The 17918-nt window shown below is 41.2% G+C and overlaps 1 protein-coding gene across 2 annotated transcripts in view; it reads right to left on the bottom strand.

The window, feature by feature from the left end:
• The window catches only part of ARSJ (arylsulfatase family member J), a 50704-nt gene that overhangs the window by 15780 nt on the left and 17006 nt on the right, over positions 1-17918 (bottom strand). The gene's annotated exons all lie outside the window — the stretch shown is intronic.

Below are 17918 nucleotides of genomic sequence, written 5' to 3'. Positions count from 1 at the left end.
AACTTAGTGATTCCAACAGGGCTTTCTCCAGTGAGTACCATTACCCAAAAGTTTAAATTAAGCCTTTCATTATTTTTTTTTTACATTTTCCTCTAGAACTTTCAGTCCATAGTATTTTAGACATAGAGCCAATATAAGATCAGTATTTTAAAACCAAATAAGACACTTATCTAAAAATCCAGATAAATTAAAAAATCTGAATGACCATATCCAACGACAGTGTAAAGGACACCATGAGCCAGCTAACAGACAACAAAATTTCCTCTCAGGTTTTTATTGCCTGGAAGTTCAGATTTTTTTTTTCTGCTGGGGGGGGGTTGTGGTGTTTTGGGGTGATTTTCTTTGAAACATCATTCAAATTTAAACAATCCAGTATATTTTCTGATGTCACTCTCCTCCTTCCCCTTTTCCCTTGCAAATTACATTACTGTAGCAAAAAGAACCCGACAACAAAATCCTGTGGCAAACTAGTTTTCTGCAGTTGGTCACAGTGAGCATAGCTTCGACATGATGCACCCATCTGGAACAATAGAATAGCAAAAAACTGAATTAGTGGATTTGAAATGGCAGACATCCTGGGATAGCTGTGGAAAAGCCATGGCTGGATACACTTTCTCCGGAAATATGTAAGCTCAGTTCAGTTGTGGGATGGGAGAGGAAGTTTTCTGCTGGCTCTTCATTTTTTGGTATGTTACATAAGCTCCCTTTCCTCTTTACTTTTATAACAGCACATAAATATTTTATGAACTATAGGCCTTTGAACTGTGTTGCTCTGACCCATTGACTGATTCTCATTTGCCTCTCTGAAATTGCATCTCAAGTGCTTTGAGAAATGCATCATCCTGGGCTGTCAAATAAAACCCAACATAAACCCCACAACAGTAATTCTGTTTGTTGCCAATGCTACAAGTCAACTCCAAGGACTATAAATTTCCACTTAATGTTAATAGCGAGGTTGCTGGAGACATTGGTATTCTGATATATTAAAGGCATAAAGTGCACACAGCTCTTAGTTCATTCTTCATACGCCTTTAGTTAGCCACCCCCAAACAAAAAATAAGAAAAGGAAAAAGGGAAGAACAGCTCCTCTTTCAGTGTGGAGTAACATAAATCCTGATTTTCACCAGCAAAATAATGGCTAGGTATGTCTATGGATCTTACTGCACATCTGGAATTATCTCAAGGTGCCAGTGATAGCCAGGTTGTTCCAAGGCAAGCTGAGGCTAACATCTGGTGCTTCATAAAGTGCACAAGATTTCCTAGTATTATGGAAAAGTAAACATCTAATGCAAGACATTTAACACAGCCCATGGAACTATCCCAGTCCCACGCTGCTAAATAGCCCTGCATTGACTACATTTTCTAGAATCCTCCAAACTCTTCCAGTTCAGGAAAAGCGCCTTTGTTTGGTTTTTTCCTTTCCCCTCCACTTCTTCTCATCTCTCTTCATTCTCATTCCTGTGAGATGAAGGATGAAACCCCATGCTCGAAAATACAGCCAATTGCAATTCTAGGATCTAAGCTGGAAGGATTGGTTTGACAAGGAAATACCTCCTTTTCTTCTGAGATTACCTGCATTCCCAGTACAGAGTCTGAAATTGCTATTTCAACTCTTTCCCAGTTGGACTCAGAATTAAGATGTTAGCTTCACCATGATTTAGAGCACTTGCTTGTGGACAAACCTCCTTTTTATTTCATTTGCTCTGGAAAAAAACTCTCATCAGTATTCCTTTTGAGCCTATAAATATCCTTTGCATCAGCCACATTTAAAGATTTTATGTGCTGGAATAAAAGCCTCTCTGGGTCACTGGGGTTCCCTACTGGGGCCACGGAATCACGGAATGATTTAGGTTGGAGGGGCCTTAAAGCTTATCCAGTTGCAAGCTCTGTGCCATGGACAGGGAACCTTCCACCAGAGCAGGTTGCTCCAAGACCATCCAAGCCCTATTATCACCTATATTATAGGTAATAATATAGCTAATACAGCTAATACAGCTGCAGATATTCTGCTGGTAAGAAACACAATACTGGAGCCAACAAAATAAAAAGCTTTGTATCCTGCCCATCCACTTGTTTTTCTTTTGCTTTTCTAGCTGAAAAAAAACATTTTTCTTATTTCCCCACCTTCTCTTGGGAGGAAAAAAAAGAGAAGAAAATTCTCATTCTCTCCTCAAATCTGCAGTTTCCAAGGTGTGTTATTGAGACAAGAAAATGCAACAAAACAGCAATCTGACAATGGTTAAAATTTTCAAGTGCCTGACTACTATGGAGCTCTTGATTAGCTATAGATGGAAGAGACAGATTTGAATTAAGTAGCTAAACAAATGGAATCACACGAAGCACACTTTGCCTTCTAATAAACCCCCAAAATACACACATTATTTCATGCTCTCAGCAGACAGAATGATTTCTCCCACTCACTCCCTCAGGAATGTGCTTAAAAAATTCCACTTCTCCCACCCTAGTAACTCCTCCTTCAAAATTCTTCCCAATTATGACCATGGTTTCAGCAGCTTTTTAAAAAGCCGTTGATGGCCTTTCAGTACTTGCAGGTAGTTTATTTTCTTGAAGAGAAATGACAGAAATTAAACACTATGCCTGTACATTGCAGTTTTCCACCCTAAAGCAAGCTAACAGGTGAAGTAGCAAAAAAGACTTTAAGACCCAAGAAGCTGCAGTGTCCATGGCTCAGGGTCTTCCTCCGTGTTCACGGTGACAATCACAGTTATAGAATCATGTTCTCCTTCCCAGAAGAACTTTTGCTGTTGGCTCAGGCCCAGGTTGGCCTCTTGCTTGCCTGGCACTATCATCCACCCACCCCAATTAAGACATGGTTTCTCTCTTCCCTCACTTCCTTAAATAATGAATTGATGAGGTGTGAATTCAGAACAAGCGGTATCAGCAAACACACAGCCTGGGCATGCTTGGTTTTTTCGGCACTAACACCCAAGTGCCATAAATAGGTTAAATCCTCTACTGCAGTGAAGGGAAGCAATCTGTTCTCTCCCTGTCATGTTCCCTGCTATGCCAATCTCCAGTTGTACCACATGGACACAATCCCAACAGGGGACAGAAAACGACAAGGAACACACAGTTCAGCTGCGTTTAGGATTTCCTGTCTTGCTGCGGGTGCACTTCTCTGTCTTCCATGTATTTCCTGCCTTCAAGCACCTACTCCTTACCTAAGTGAACTGTCTGGGTTTATTTAGATTTATTTAACTAAGCAAGTTATTCAAGAAAATCCACACTTTTATTTCTCCGTGGTATATCAAATTATAGATTCAAGGGAATGACATTCTGTGTTTAATGAATTATTTCTGGTTTAACCATGGCAAAACCATGTGTATTAAATAAAATCTTGTAAATACGGGCATCACTGGCTCCTAAATTTAGGTGCATCTAGGTAACAAATTAAAGATGTACCAATGTAAAAATACACTAATGGAAAATCACAGAACTAGAATCATGGAATCACAGAATGTTTTGGGGTGGAAGGGACCTTAAAGATTACCTGGTTCCAATGCCCCTGGCATGCCAGGGCCACCATGGTCAGGGACACTAAGCATGTTACATTCCTAGTCCCTGATGCTGATGGAGCATCACTGGCTTGACAGAATAGAAAGGCAGAGGAAAACATGGAGCACGCTTTCCCACACAGGTTACATACAATCACCCAGCACAGGGTGGCAGATGAAGTACAGTCCCTGGCTGTCTTTGGCAAAAAGAAGAAAATAAAATAATAATTTTAAAAAATTTAAATTATGCAAGAACCACTGAAATAAGTCTTTATTTATGCTGAGTTTTGTGGGGAGACAAACTGACTGCAATTGAAGCATTGCTGTGAAAGCCCAAGTTGCTGAAAGATTTCTTTAAATAGTGTTTGCACAAGAAAATATTTTCAGTTTGGATGAGGGCACTACAGACAGACCGAGTTTCTCTATGGCATCAGCAGCTGATAAGCCTCGAGCAGACGGCGGAGGGGAAATATTTTAATTCCATTCCTGCTTGGCCAGTGTTGTACCAGCACCACCTGTTTCAGACACTTTTGCAGAGTGGTAATATTTGCAAGTGTTTCTTCAAAAATGTCCAGGATCCAATTCCAATACACAGGACTGTTTTGACACAATTTGTCATCCACTCCCAAACAGAGCAGGCTGGGAGCACACTTGTTCCATTTGCTAAATTCAAAATTTCTCTCGTGCAAGCCAAGGGAATTAGGCTAGACAAGGGTGGGGGTTTTCTTTGTACACTTTTGCTGTGTTTTTTTAAAGCCAACTACTCTGGCCATGCACATTGGTTGCCAGAAGACTGAGTTCAAGTGGGACAGCAAATTTACTTTCCACAGAAGAATGGCTGAGCAACAGACCTTGCCCTCCCCAGTAACACCAGTTTATAAAAAGAAACTGGCAAATTTTTTTTATATATGATCTTTTATGTTTTATTCTAGTAAGGAACTATTTTTCTCCCTTCTTCATCATAATCCCTGGTTTTTTGGCAAGGAAGAAACTCTTATGCACAAATAAGAGCACGCATGGTTTATTCCCAAAACCAAAATCCAGTTCACTGATAATGAGTGACAATTCAGTTCTGCTGGACATGATTCAAAAGCGAATAAAGGTCATAATTCTAATAAAAACCAGTATTACCTATAGCAGAGGAAACACCTGGAGCGCGCCTAATTGGTCATCTCTAATCTTTAAAACCTAGTGAAGCCCCAGCAGTAATTTTGTAGGAAATGTCCTTGATGTTAAACACCAGATATCTACCCCAAAAGACCTGAAAGCTTCAAATGATCTTTTAAGAAACTGTCTTTGTATGTCAATGTCCATTAATTCATGAAATTGGTATTTGCTCAGCAGAGAAATAAGAATTTTAAAGAGCACAAATGCCCTTGTGTTTTTGAATACAGGAGCTGTACCTGCCTATTAATTTTCTGGCCCTGCACATGACTTACCAGCAGCCTGATCTGCAACATAGACCATTTTTTGTGATGAAATATAATCCAGCAACTTCATCTTTTACAACTTGTAAAAGACAAATCCTTCCTTGCTCACTGTCCCAGGTCCACAATCAAGATTCAGATCAGGACAGCCTGGATTCCCAGCTTGTTCCAGTCTTGTCCTGCTGGCCTCACACAACACCATGGCTACAGAGAAGGCTCTGTCTGCTCATTTGGGAAACTGCCTGCCTCATTTCTTCTGAGAAATACCGAAACAAATGAAGATGGAACAATCAACCTATTCTTATCCGTATTTAATACCTGCAGATGACATCCAGTAACACTCCAGCAGAGCAGGATGCATGGACAATGGCACGGGTCATTTGACATTGGAACGCCAAAACTCGAGATCATTATTTTGTTTGATGAACCAGAAACACAGAGAAGGGAGAGCAGAACACCTCAAAACCAAATCAAAACCAAAACACACGAACACCCAAGACTCCAAAAGCCCAAGGCTGAAAAAGACATCACAAAAAAGACATTTTACTGTGAGGGTGGTGAGGCCCTGGCACAGGTTGCCCAGAGAAGCTGTGGCCGGCCCATCCCTGGAAGTGTCCGAGGCCAGGCTGGACGGGGCTTGGAGCACCCTGGGATAGTGGGAGGTGTCCCTGCCCACGGCAGTAGGTGGACCGAGATGAGCTTTAAGGTCCCTCCCAACCCAAACCATTTTATGATATGCCCATATGATTTCTTTAACCAACCCAGAAAACTTATTTGGCAAATTCAAGTTGTAAAATGAAAAATTTGGAATAAATATATTTAAGCTGCAGGCTTTTTCATTCTTAAAGTACATCTGTGAGGAATTAGCAAAAGCAATTGGGCTAATTACATTTTGAGTGATTATTTTCATTGGGGTTATGAATATATGTTTAAGGTGAAATTTATACAGATTAAATTCCACTACCTGTTCAGACTGTGAATTTGCACTCATCAAACTGCTGCACTGCCTGCTGGAGAATTGAAATTCAAAAGGAAATTGAATTAGAGGAATAACCTGAACGGAAGAGCAGGCAATTCACTTACAATAACCACAAAGTAGTGCTTTTGGGGTGGAATAATCAATGGCACTAACTCAGTTTCTTGCAGAAAAGAAGATCTGGGGCTTGCTGGTAGCCCAGGTGAGGGTGAGTCAGCAATGGCTTGATGCTGTGAAAAAAAAACTTTGTCTTATCGGGACCTATACAAGGGCTTAAGGAACACATGACATCCTGCTTTAAGTAAGGCAATAAAACACAGATTTCCCACGTCTGTTAGAGGAAAAGAAAACGCATTTGCTTCGTACCCAAACACTGAGAAAGGGTTCAGAGCTCCAACCTGGCCATTATCCTGCCATGGAATGTTGTGGCTTGTGTGCGCCTCGCCCTGCACTGCACAGAACGTGGGAGTTCTCACAGGAACAAGCCCATAAGGATGATCAGCTTGGTTTAATTGGCAGATCACAGCTCAACTGGTAAAAATAGTACAAGATCTGTTGTTCTTGTGACATTTCCTACCCATCAGCAGTGGAAAAGCCTCAAACCCTCCTTGATAAACAGATGCTTTGCCCAGATTTTCTGCTGAGGTAAATTCATGCCAGTAAAGGAGTTAATGTGCAGCCTTCCAATTACTCAACTGTGAAAATATTTTAGTAATTTTGGGATTGAGAACAAAGTATCAAGGCAGGACTGGTCTAACTTTTACTGGAACATTGCGTCCTGTTCCGGATGACACTTTTCAATAAAAAATAGGACCAGATATAAAAAGTCCAGAGGAGAACATTAAGACCCATCAGAGGTATATAAACCAAGATCTGTGTGGAAAGATGGAAAGAACTGAATTTACGCAGGCTGTAGAATGCAAAAGCAGAGATGTGGTAACAGACTGAGATGTACAGGAGATTTATCACCTTTTGTAGTGAAGTAAGTTCTTCACTTGAAAATTGCCAAGAGATCAGAGGCTTAAACTGCAGGAGGGAAGATGGAAGTTAGACAGTTCAAAAGTTATATAACCCAAATTACAGCTAAGACTGACTGGGGAAAGTGTGGACATCTCTGTTGAAAGTTTTTAGGAACAAGTTATTCCCACATACTTAAATAATATTTTTTAATGATTTCCTAAAGAAGCATATACTAGGTAATTTATCAGGATTTCTTAAAACTTTGTTTTCTCAAGTCTTCTGTGGACACAAAGCAGCGAATGCCTGTTTGTTTCCTCCCTTCTGAACTGACCAGCAGCAAGCCAGTCAGCTCAGGAGCCATAAAGGGAACCATCCGGAGAGCACCATCCAGTGAGTCCAGCTGGGATTCTCTCCTACACAGCCCATAGGGCTGTGCAGGAAAAGAACTGGATCCACAGAGCTCAGCTGAGACACACCAGTTCTCCAGCAGCACATGGAGAATGTGTACCCAAAGCACACAGTTCCTCCCGCAGGAGCCGAGAGCAGCCAGGCCACCGCAGAGCCCAGGACTCTGCGGGCGGACAAGGAACATCTGCTTTCCTGGAAACACCTTGCTCTCAGAGCAGCCTGCAAACCCAAGTGCAGCACATTTCCCTGCACTGCTAGGGCAGGCTGGCAGTAGCAGAGAACTAAATCCCAGGGCTTGGAGTAAATCAAGGAAGCGCGGCTTGGTTTGAATAAAGAGGGGTGAACTTAAAAGGTGAATAATCTTGCCTATATATCATACCACGTCGCTTCTCATATCATGTCATATCTAGTTAGAAATCCCTGAACTCTTTCCAAGTGCCTTAGCTTTGTTTCTTTTCCAAACACTCTCGGGAGCAGCACAACCTTTCTAAAGTTCCATCTCCTCCCAGATAGTATCACCTCTTCTCTTCCAGTTTAAAATGTAATGCTGATGGAAAGCTATATGATACAAAATCAAACATTTATTAGAGAATCTCCTTTGACAACAGGCTTATAAAGTGTTTTAAAATATTTTTAGAACTGCGCAAGGAGTATTACCTTTTATACCCCTTGAAGTGCATTTACAACTGTGACCAGCTATAATTAATCCAGCTTTAAAATACTCTGATAAGGCAAGTATAAATATTATTTCTTTACACATATAAAGCTTTATGCATGCCAGTAACTGATTAAGAGGAACATCAGTTCTGTTTGTAGCTGAAAGACACATGAAGCTGCTCTTCAGCAAAAAAATACCTGAAGAATTACAGAACTAAAGGACAGGGTAAGACAGTGCTTTCTTGTGGCTCTTCCTCTGCCTGGTGCTGGTGACAGGATAATGGCGAAAATGAAGAGAATGAATTTAAGTCTGGCAGCTGAATTGACTTGCCTTGGAAGCAGAGAGAAGACTCCAAAAGGACATCCTGGTGGGCTGGTATCCAGGAAAGCCTGGAAGAGGTTTGGGAGGCTGCAAATGTTTAAAACTAGCTCTGGAATGACCTGAAAGGCTTGAGTGTTTTCTGGGGATAGTGGGAAAAAGGTCAGAGACGCATCCTGAAGGACAGGAGGGGAGGGTTGCACAGAGCACCAGTATTACTACGGATAGAGTAATTTCCTGTGGTTTTCCCCTAGAAGGACAGGAGGTTTCAGAAGGAACTGGCAACCGGGTCAAGCTAATAAATAGTCTCATTTTCTAAAACACACACCTACATTACCAGAGAAACACAAACCAGGACAACTTTCTCCAGGTTAACTGGGGAGGAAAGGGATGGCTCACCACTTTCCCCTTGGGTGATGGGCACCCTCACCCCACAGGAAGAGTTTCTGGGGGGAACGAAACCTGGGCAAACAATCACAAGGTCAGGAAATAAAATCTTGGTTGTCTGACCGACTACTTGAGTTGATCTTCCTGCTTCTGACCCTAAATACATTTATTATGAGGATCAATAATTTGTTAAGGAGCAGAAACGTCCCCCAAGTACCCCCAAAACCCAGCTATGACACGAAATCATTTAATACAGAAATGCTCCACTCTATTTTTTTTCTTTTCAGATATCTCAGGCTGCCTCTTGTTTATAAAGAAAAGCAAAGCAGAGTAGCCCATAAATTTCATTTTGGATTACCGTGACTCACCATGGTTAATGGTAACAAAATAAATGTTTTTGTAACCAAAGTGAGCAGGTATGACTCATGCACACGGAGGATACATGTTGAACAGTAAGAATCATCTTGACGTTAACAGTTTTTCAGATTCAAAAGCACTTTAAGGATCTGCCAGGAAAAGCTACATCTATATATATTAAAAAATCCCATTAAATCAGTTTACTGGTAAAGACAAGGCATTGTAGGAGATAACAGCTGAAATTCAGGCTTTTAAACCCCAGTGCACTTCCAGGTCACATTTAACGGAAACATGAAAACAGAAGCTGGTAAGAATGGAGAGGGCTGTAAACCAAGCAGCAAATACTGCAGTTTTGCCTACAGTACTTCTACAGGGGGAGAAAAAACACAGAAGTAAGTTGTTCCTTCCTCTCCTCCACCAAGAATTTTATCGTGACAAGTCAGAACTTGTCAAAATAATTTAAGAATTAAGAATTAAACAGACTCCAAATCAGAATTAATGTGGAATGATGGTAGTCAAGTATGCACAAAAGTAAAAAAAATCTGCTCTTAAGAGAAATCAGCAAACAGACTGAAATAGCTTCCTCTGAAGGCTCTTGAAAATGGGACCATAGAACAATTAAGGAAGGAGCTGCCATTATGCTGTGGTCATTAACAAAGTCACTAATTACAGCAGTTGGGCCTTTAAAAGGAAAAATAAATAAAATAGTAAATATAAAAAGGTTCATAAAAACAGTTTTCTTTACTAAAATTGACAACATGGTGAAGTTAGGGAACTCCCTAACAGTCAAGATTCCAATTTCTTGAATACTTGGCAATATTTTTTTTTATTTCCAGGAGGAAACAAATAATAAGGAAGAGTTTATAAAGTCAGCAAGTCCCTGCTGTGTGATATAAGATGACAGGAGACCTAATTCAGCAACTTCCAGAGGTCCTCTCAAACCCAGTTTTCTATGACTTTGGCAACTCTGATCCATGACAACTGAAACTCAATATATAAAATGTGATGTTAAATATTATTTTGACAAAGTTTATTACATTCAGAGAGCTACATTTTGTAAGGCAACAGTATGTCTATTAGAGTATATTTAGTCTAAAGATACTACACTGCTTCCCCCTATCCTGAGACTAATTTTCTCCACTCTCTTCAGCTTCCCATTTTCCTCAAATTATGGTGTTTCTTCAAATTCGTAATTTTCTCCCTCTTCAAAACAGAAGGGAACTCATTTCTCATGAGAGCTTATTATCACAGAGATCGCCTCTAAAGCAGTACCTTGGTACCCACTTGTGCTCTATAAATGCTAAGAAAAATTACAGAACGTTATCTCATAATGGGAGAAAATTCTCTTTCAGGGAAGGAATGCTTTAAAATGCATAAATGGAGATAAAAGTAGACTGAATCAGAAAATGGACACAAGAGATTTGGCTAGAAAACAGCTAATATTCTGATAAGAGGATGCACTGGAATTAAAATGTACTCCAAAGAGCTGAATTAATATTTCAATTTAAAAAAATAAAAGTAAAATAAAAGCCAAAGTAATTTAGTTTGAATCCTGCATTTACAGAGTGCCATGACAGTGAGACAGCTGCCATGGCACAAACATCCTCATTAGCCAGGTGTTTAACTGTAAGAAAAAAAAGGAATAGGTTTGGTTTCTATATGTGAATTTTCTGCCCCAAAGTTGAAAATAAAGGCTCTGGGGCCACAACATACTTGTGATATTAATAATGTCTACTTTAATGCTTATTATCTAATACAGTCTCTGCAGAGATGCATTTGAAAAGATAATTGTGTTTGAAGCAGATTAAAATGTACTTAATTATCCCAGATTTGTTTTCCAACTCTAGCAACTGTCCCTGTCCCTCCAACCTAGAGCTTGATAGGATGCTGATAACAGCCTGAATTAATAAGTAGGTGACAGCTGACACCATTAATTAACATATTACAACTGCAGTTGAACTAGAATGATGAACCATATTTAACTGCTTTCTTATTAGGAGCCAGCAGGTACAATAAAGTTCCCTATTTAAAATTCTGCAATTTCATCACAGACCACAGAGCTATTTTAATCAAACCTCAATGGTTTTAATACACCTTTTGTATTAATCCTTTAGATTTGTTACCCATTAGGGTTGTCTTGGTTTTCTTCTGAACTCTTCCTATTGCATTCCAACCTCCCAATTTACATGTACAGAGAGAAGCTGAGGTCAGCAGCCAGGTCTACTGGCTTTTCAGTGAGAAAACTAATAAATTGGGCACCTTTGATAATAAGCTTACTGATACAGAGAAAGCTAACACATCCTACACAAGATCACTCACACAGGCACAATCTTCTTTGCCTTGTGCTATTTATATTAATTGAAAAAAGGCTGGTAAAATTACCTCCTTCCTTCTGGAACAGACATTCTAGAATGGAGCAGACTCACCAGAGAACAGAAGATCTGACTATGAATCAAAACAAAGCCAAGCAAAAAATATGGAGGAAATAGGAACTCTCAAAGATGGACTTAAAAAGTGCAATAAAAATTCCAAGCCTGAACTAAGATACACACAATTATGAAGACAAGGCCCCAGGTGTGGTATTATCCCCCACACAAGTGTCACAGAGACAGAAAAAAAGTAGACAGATTTTTCCCTTCTTCTGACCCTCAGCTCACTAATCTGGAAAATCTTTCTATGAAACGTAAAGTATTTTAATGAAAACATTAATTTGTCCCATTTAATTTGGTCTAAATCCTTCAACAGGAAAGCAAACCCCATCTTTTCATTTCCAGTTTTATTTTCAGATACCCATCTCAGTTTCCCATCCTGATTCACTTTAAGAGTCCCATGAAGGAAGAGTAACAGCAAAAAGTTAGAACCAGAGTCCACTGCCACCACTCATTCAAGTATTCAACTTCTTGTCACAGGCAGCAATATTATCATCAATTACAAAGCATGCGTATCAGGAACAACGCTGAAAGAGCCAAATCCCTTAATTATTTTAAGCTTAACTTTTCCATGGAATAGAATTTCTCTTTTACAGTTGAAACACACAACAAAACCAAATCACAGGATAGAAGTCTATAACTAACTCTTTGGAGTAGTGATAATTTATAATCACAGATTTTTAAAACTTATTTCGAACTATATTTCTTTAGCTTACTGTACTTTGTATAAATTGGAAAATGAAAAACAAAAACCAAATTCCGCTATGTAGTTATAGATGTCAGGTAATGCTGTTTGCTCCATGCAACAGACTTTAACTATCAAAAATATTCTTAGAGGCTGCCAGAAAGTGATGCAAGAAAAAGTTACCACAATCTGTTCTACACTTTGCTACTTCCTCCATGAGCTACTTTTTATCTTGATTGTTTGCACGTAGTTTCCTTTCCAGCCCCGTTCTGCACATGCTCCTTTGTGCAGTCAATTAATAATTACAGTGCTATGGAGAGACCTCCTAGAGCTTAATACCCCAGAGCAGCTCAGTACCTGGATCTAAGTTTCCACAGAACAGAGGAGAGCAAATAGAGGCAGAACAAAGTAAGAAAAAGAAGTCCTTGCATTTAACTACTTAGTTGTTCTCTGTGCGTACTTCATATATATGTATGTGTGGACAACGTCATCCTAAGTGAAAGACATAAGAACATGGAAAAAGATACCTCAACATCCTTGGCAGCCGTCCCACAAATGGTCCTGAAAGAAGTCAGCAGAAATAAACAATGACATACTCCAAGAGTTATGAGGCCTAGGGGGAAAAATCTTGAAAATTTCCAGAGAAAACAAGGATGCAGAAAAAAGGAATTTCTAGGAGAAAACTGAAATTAAAGTTTCACACAGTATTTTCTCTCAGAGTGAACGCTGAAATAGTTTCTGGCATTTAGTAGTGTTTTATTCACACTGTCCCTCAGAAGGCCTTCTGTAGTTAATCTGTACTTCAAAGGAGGCACAGATGAATCCGAGCTGGAGGAGACACCATCCAGTTCAACCCTTTTCCCCAAGACAGACTCAACTACATTATCTCATTCCTGACATACTGTTCTTAATGACTGCTGGTGGAGAAACCCAGCCATTTCTCAAAGCCAGCTATTCCAGTGTTTCACAATCTTTACACTTGTAGGTTCTCCCTCTGATCTAACCTGAAGTTTTCCCTACTCCAGAAAGCCCCTCATTTCTTGTACCACCCATCATGACACTGAGCACACACGATGCCCTTTCTCTGCACAGCTCTTAAAATACCGGAGACCTACCACGTCCCTTCCCATTTTCCTCTTCTTTAGACTAAACAACTCTGATCCTTCCCCCCGAGTTATCTCTCTGAGATATCGGATCACTATTCTCTGGACACTGTCCAATGACGCACACGTTGCTCTTAGAGAATGAGCCTCTTAGAGAATGACCCAAGTTTGGGCAAAAGTGCTCCAGCCGTGGAGAAGAAGGGCTCTTCACAGACCTACCAGGCCCCACATTCTCACGAACTCATGTCACGTTCACCCTTTTTGTTATAGCATGACATTGTTGACCTCATACCCAGTGCATGATGCACTATAATTCCAGCTACTTTTCTAAAGGAATACTTTCTGAGGAGTTGATCACCATCCTCAGCCTGTTAAAGTTCTTCCTGCTTCAGGAATTCAGCAGAGTATCTACTATTTACCCCTGCTGGCTTTAATTCTGCTTTTTTTCCAGATTATGTCTCTAATTTGTCAAGATGATTTTCAGTATCACCACAGTCCCTTAATGCTGGCAAGCCCTCCTATCTTACCAGCACATTTAATCAGAACATTTTATTTCATCGTCCTGGTTCTTAATGGAAACACCGATCAGAATTAAACTCTGGACCGATGACTGCCAAGTCTCTTTACTCCAGAGCAGATAAAGTATCAGGTCACCTCTTAGTACTTAAGGCTGATATTCCACAGCCCTCATATTTTGTTAACTACAGAACAGGGAATATAGCTAATGGAGTGTTACATATGCTTCCCAGTATCCCATCAAGGCTCCAAGACCCTTCACTGCAGCTCAGAGCACAGCAGGTAACTTCCCAGTCACGCACCACTGTACTGGCTCCTTCCCAGATCAACACACTGCTGCAACTGCAGGCTGGGCCATGAGGCACCCAGCAGGCAGGGAAAGAGGAGGCTTACCAAGAACTCGGACCCTTCAGAGTAAAGGATTTCTGTTTGCTTCAAGTCAACTACACTGCTTTCAATTCAAAGTACTTAGCCCGTTTCTGTTTGCCAAAGTAAGTCTTAGTTTGCTCAAACATTGTCATTTTTAATGCTGAACTAGGTATCACTACACAGGGATGCCTAGAGCCATATGCCTAACACATATAGCTATATATATATGTTTATAAAGGCGTGATATTTCTGAATTAGATAACAGATACGAGTACTTATATTACAACAACGCTCAGATTATGCTTACTGATCATACAATCTATTTCTGTTTTCTTTGGATGAGCAAATTCTCAATATTCCATTTTATCCCAGGGGAAAAAAGGATTTACTTCCCCAGACTTTCAGCATTTCCCAACATCTTCCATCTCTGCATTCCATCCACAGTGCAACGCTCATTCCTGAGATTAGTGTAGGGCTTCCATGACTCAGAAAAGGAGTTCAGATTCCCAGTGATTTGTAACCCCAGCTGTGCATCAGACTCTACAAAGAGATATCCCTACTCCAGAATAGATGCGGAACCTTCCTGTGGCCCAGATGGATTCCAGTGCACATCATGGTCCCCAGGCTACAAGTCTGATAGCAGAAAACCGGGAGCCTAGAGGAGGGAGCAGGTATCTAAATAATGCCAAAAGAATTTACAGCATATTACGTCTAGATTCCTTCTTATCAGTCAGCACTAATTATCATATTCCTTTGCTAAATTAAGTGTTGCTCCAGCAAATACCACTACATTGCATAATACCCACTACATAGAACTGGGGCAGCTACCCCAACAGATGTTCATCTAAGCTTATAGGCTTTCAGCCAGGTATCCTATTCTGCTCAAATTATTTTGTTTTTGAGGCATGCCTGTTACTTTCAAGAAGAAAACAACCACAAAAAACACTGTATCGCATGAAACAATTAATCTGGAGACAATTTATGTCACTCAAACCCAAGCCCAGCGATGACCAAAGGTTTAGTCCAGCAGTAGGACACCGGAAAGGCCGGGCAGTGTCCCACTGTTGCCCAAGGCAGAGTACACCCTGTCACCCAGCTCCCTGCTGCCATCCCAGCTGTGCAGCTGCTTCCCAGAGCTGCTCCCTCACCTCCCTGCATGGCCCCAGCACATCATACTGGCCCTCAGCCCACTGGCTCACGCCTTTCTTCTCCATTCCTGAGGCTCGGCTCAGCTGCAACACCCCCCCACACACACACCCAGAAATAAAGCCCAAAATAAAAAGCAATGGAAGCCAGCCCTACTAGTGGCCTAAAAGCAATAGTTTTGGATGGAGTGAATGGGGAAAGTGACAATACTGTGGGAAAGCAAGGAATGAAAGTAGCCAAAGCCTCACACACAGGGTGTGAGAGAGCAGACAGGGAATCTGAAGTGGTCAGGATGAGAAGCTCACCAGCTGCCACAGTGTGCTACAGCACAGGGGAAAAAAACTAATTCTGTCTCTTCCTCCTAACACATCACCTCCAGCCTCCTTCCCTGTGCTAGTTTGCACAAAGGACAGCCACCAAAATAAGGGTCTCTTTAATAACACACGCCATGGAGGGGCTGCCTGGAGACTTGTGAAGAATTTGGGCTGTTCAAAGTCTTCTCTGAAATTTAACTTCCACTTAGCAACCTGAGTCAGTGCTCCCTCATGCCTCTGATTTACACAAGTGCCTCTGGACTTGACTGATCCAACAGGTAACGTTTGGAACATGTTCTAGCTCAAGGTGTCCATGCCCATGGCAGGGGGCTGCACTAGGTGACCCTTTAAAGGTCCCTTCCACCCTAAACTGTTCTTTGGTACTATGTTAAGCATTGGATGTGTACTGGGAGGTGTGGAGCATCCAGGTGATCCTTCAGCACATGAGCAGGTTGTTAGCCTGGAACTAACACGTTTAAGAACTCTAGAAATAACAGCACTTGTCCTGGATTAGGTGTCCAAATCCTGGCATTTTAATTGAGACGCCTCTTCTAAGAAGGCATTAAAAGCAGTTATCAAAGTATTTATCTTTAGCCAGGATGGAAACTGTATTCTCTGAACCTGCCTTGTGAATACTCTACCCAGTCTATTAACCCCTTACCAATCCTTCCCTGATTTCTCAGCCACGCAAAATAGCTCTCTCTCTACAGCTCCGTTTTCCCTAATGTACAACAACATTTAAAAAAATGCTCTAAGGGCTTCAGACCAGTAGACTAAGAAAATAAAGATGAAGTATAAGCAAATTTCTTTTTTCCTATAAAAGGTTCCAAAACCAAAGCAGGCAGATTTGCAGAACCATTTCCGCCTGGCAAGCTGACGAAAAGAGCAGGGTTCCTCAGAACATGCTTACCTTTTATTTTATTTAAAGAAGGATCAAAATAGTTAAACTGAGTTACAGTTATTCTTAACTTGCATTCTTTTTCATGTTTAGACAATCTCTGCAGCCTCCAAGAGCCAGAGCAGCACCCTGGTTCCACGGGAACCCGGTCATCCCATTCCTGCAGCTGCTGCGTGAGTCATTCCTGTGCAGCATGACATTCCCTTTGTAAAGCACTGCTTCCCAAACCATCATCCTCAGAAAGCTGACTGGCTACATGCTGCTGGCAGAGCTCCCGGCCTCCAACTGCTGCCTGCCTTTAAAGACAACCAAGATGCACTGAACACTATCCTGGCACACGTTTCCCTTGAAAGCTGCTGCTTTAGTTGCCACAGGGCAACTCTGTTCTCGTGAATGAGTGAGGAGGTGTCTCGAAATAGCTTCTGAGACATAGTCTGCACAAAGAAAAAAAATAAAACCAAAACAAAAACCTGTGTGGAATTCTTTCTCTAGATAACATGTCAGCTCTCCATGCAAATCTCCCTGGTCCAGCAAGTCTGGGAACTAGACCGAGACTGGGAATTATCTCCAGCTCCACCATATGGAGATGCAACACACCAGGCCAGTTGCTTGTGTTATTTAACATGTGTTTCTTTTACCAGCAGTATTAACATGGCCTTGTTCCTGTTTATACTTCAGGAAAGGAGAAAATAAACTTTTTTCCTCTCATTTTGTTTTGCTCTTTTAAGAGTTCCCTGTTCCTGTCAAAGGGAGTTAAGCTAAACAGAAACAAGGCAGTTTTGTTCCAGAGTAAATGTGTCCACACTTGGAGCTATTTGGAAATTGTTCCTATAGTTCAAATGCATAAACTTCCCCCCTTAATCCTCATTAACCTTCTGATGTAAGAAGGCCCTGAGGTTGGGCAATTATTTTGTTAACAGACCACAATATAACACAACTTTAAGGCAAAGCACATGACACCCATCCAGTGCTTTCACCAGTTAGGTGAGACACCTATTTTAGTGCCTTATGAGTAAAGTTTCTAATTGTCTGCAAAGTGACAAGAGCGACGCCACAGCTATGAGGGTGCTGAGAGAGCCTGAATTCCCTGTGCTCATCCACATGTGACACACTGGGAAACCACCTCATAAATTGAGGATAACCCTTGGAGAGAACTCACATCAAGACGACGTCAGTGAGACCTGTGACCCTGTGCAATGAACACAGAGGAGAAAAACGTAAGGCTGGCATTTCCCTGAGACAACTCCTCCTCTGAGTCCCTTGGAAATCACGCAGCAAAGAGGAGCTGCTGGCTCCTCAGCAGTAGCAATGTTACTTGACAACCAGCACGTCTGTTAGCGATGCTGTAACCACGAATGTGCTCCAGCACTCCACGGGGCAGCTTGCAGTGCTGAACCCTCCTGCCTCGCTGGGTGACAGCTTTATTTTGCTATTTCAAACCTATCACAAGTC

Source organism: Corvus moneduloides, chromosome 5, assembly GCF_009650955.1.
Source record: "Corvus moneduloides isolate bCorMon1 chromosome 5, bCorMon1.pri, whole genome shotgun sequence".
Taxonomy (NCBI): Eukaryota; Metazoa; Chordata; class Aves; order Passeriformes; family Corvidae; genus Corvus; species Corvus moneduloides.
The sequence above is the reverse complement of the archived record's forward strand: the minus strand, read 5'-3'. Positions and strand labels throughout refer to the sequence as shown.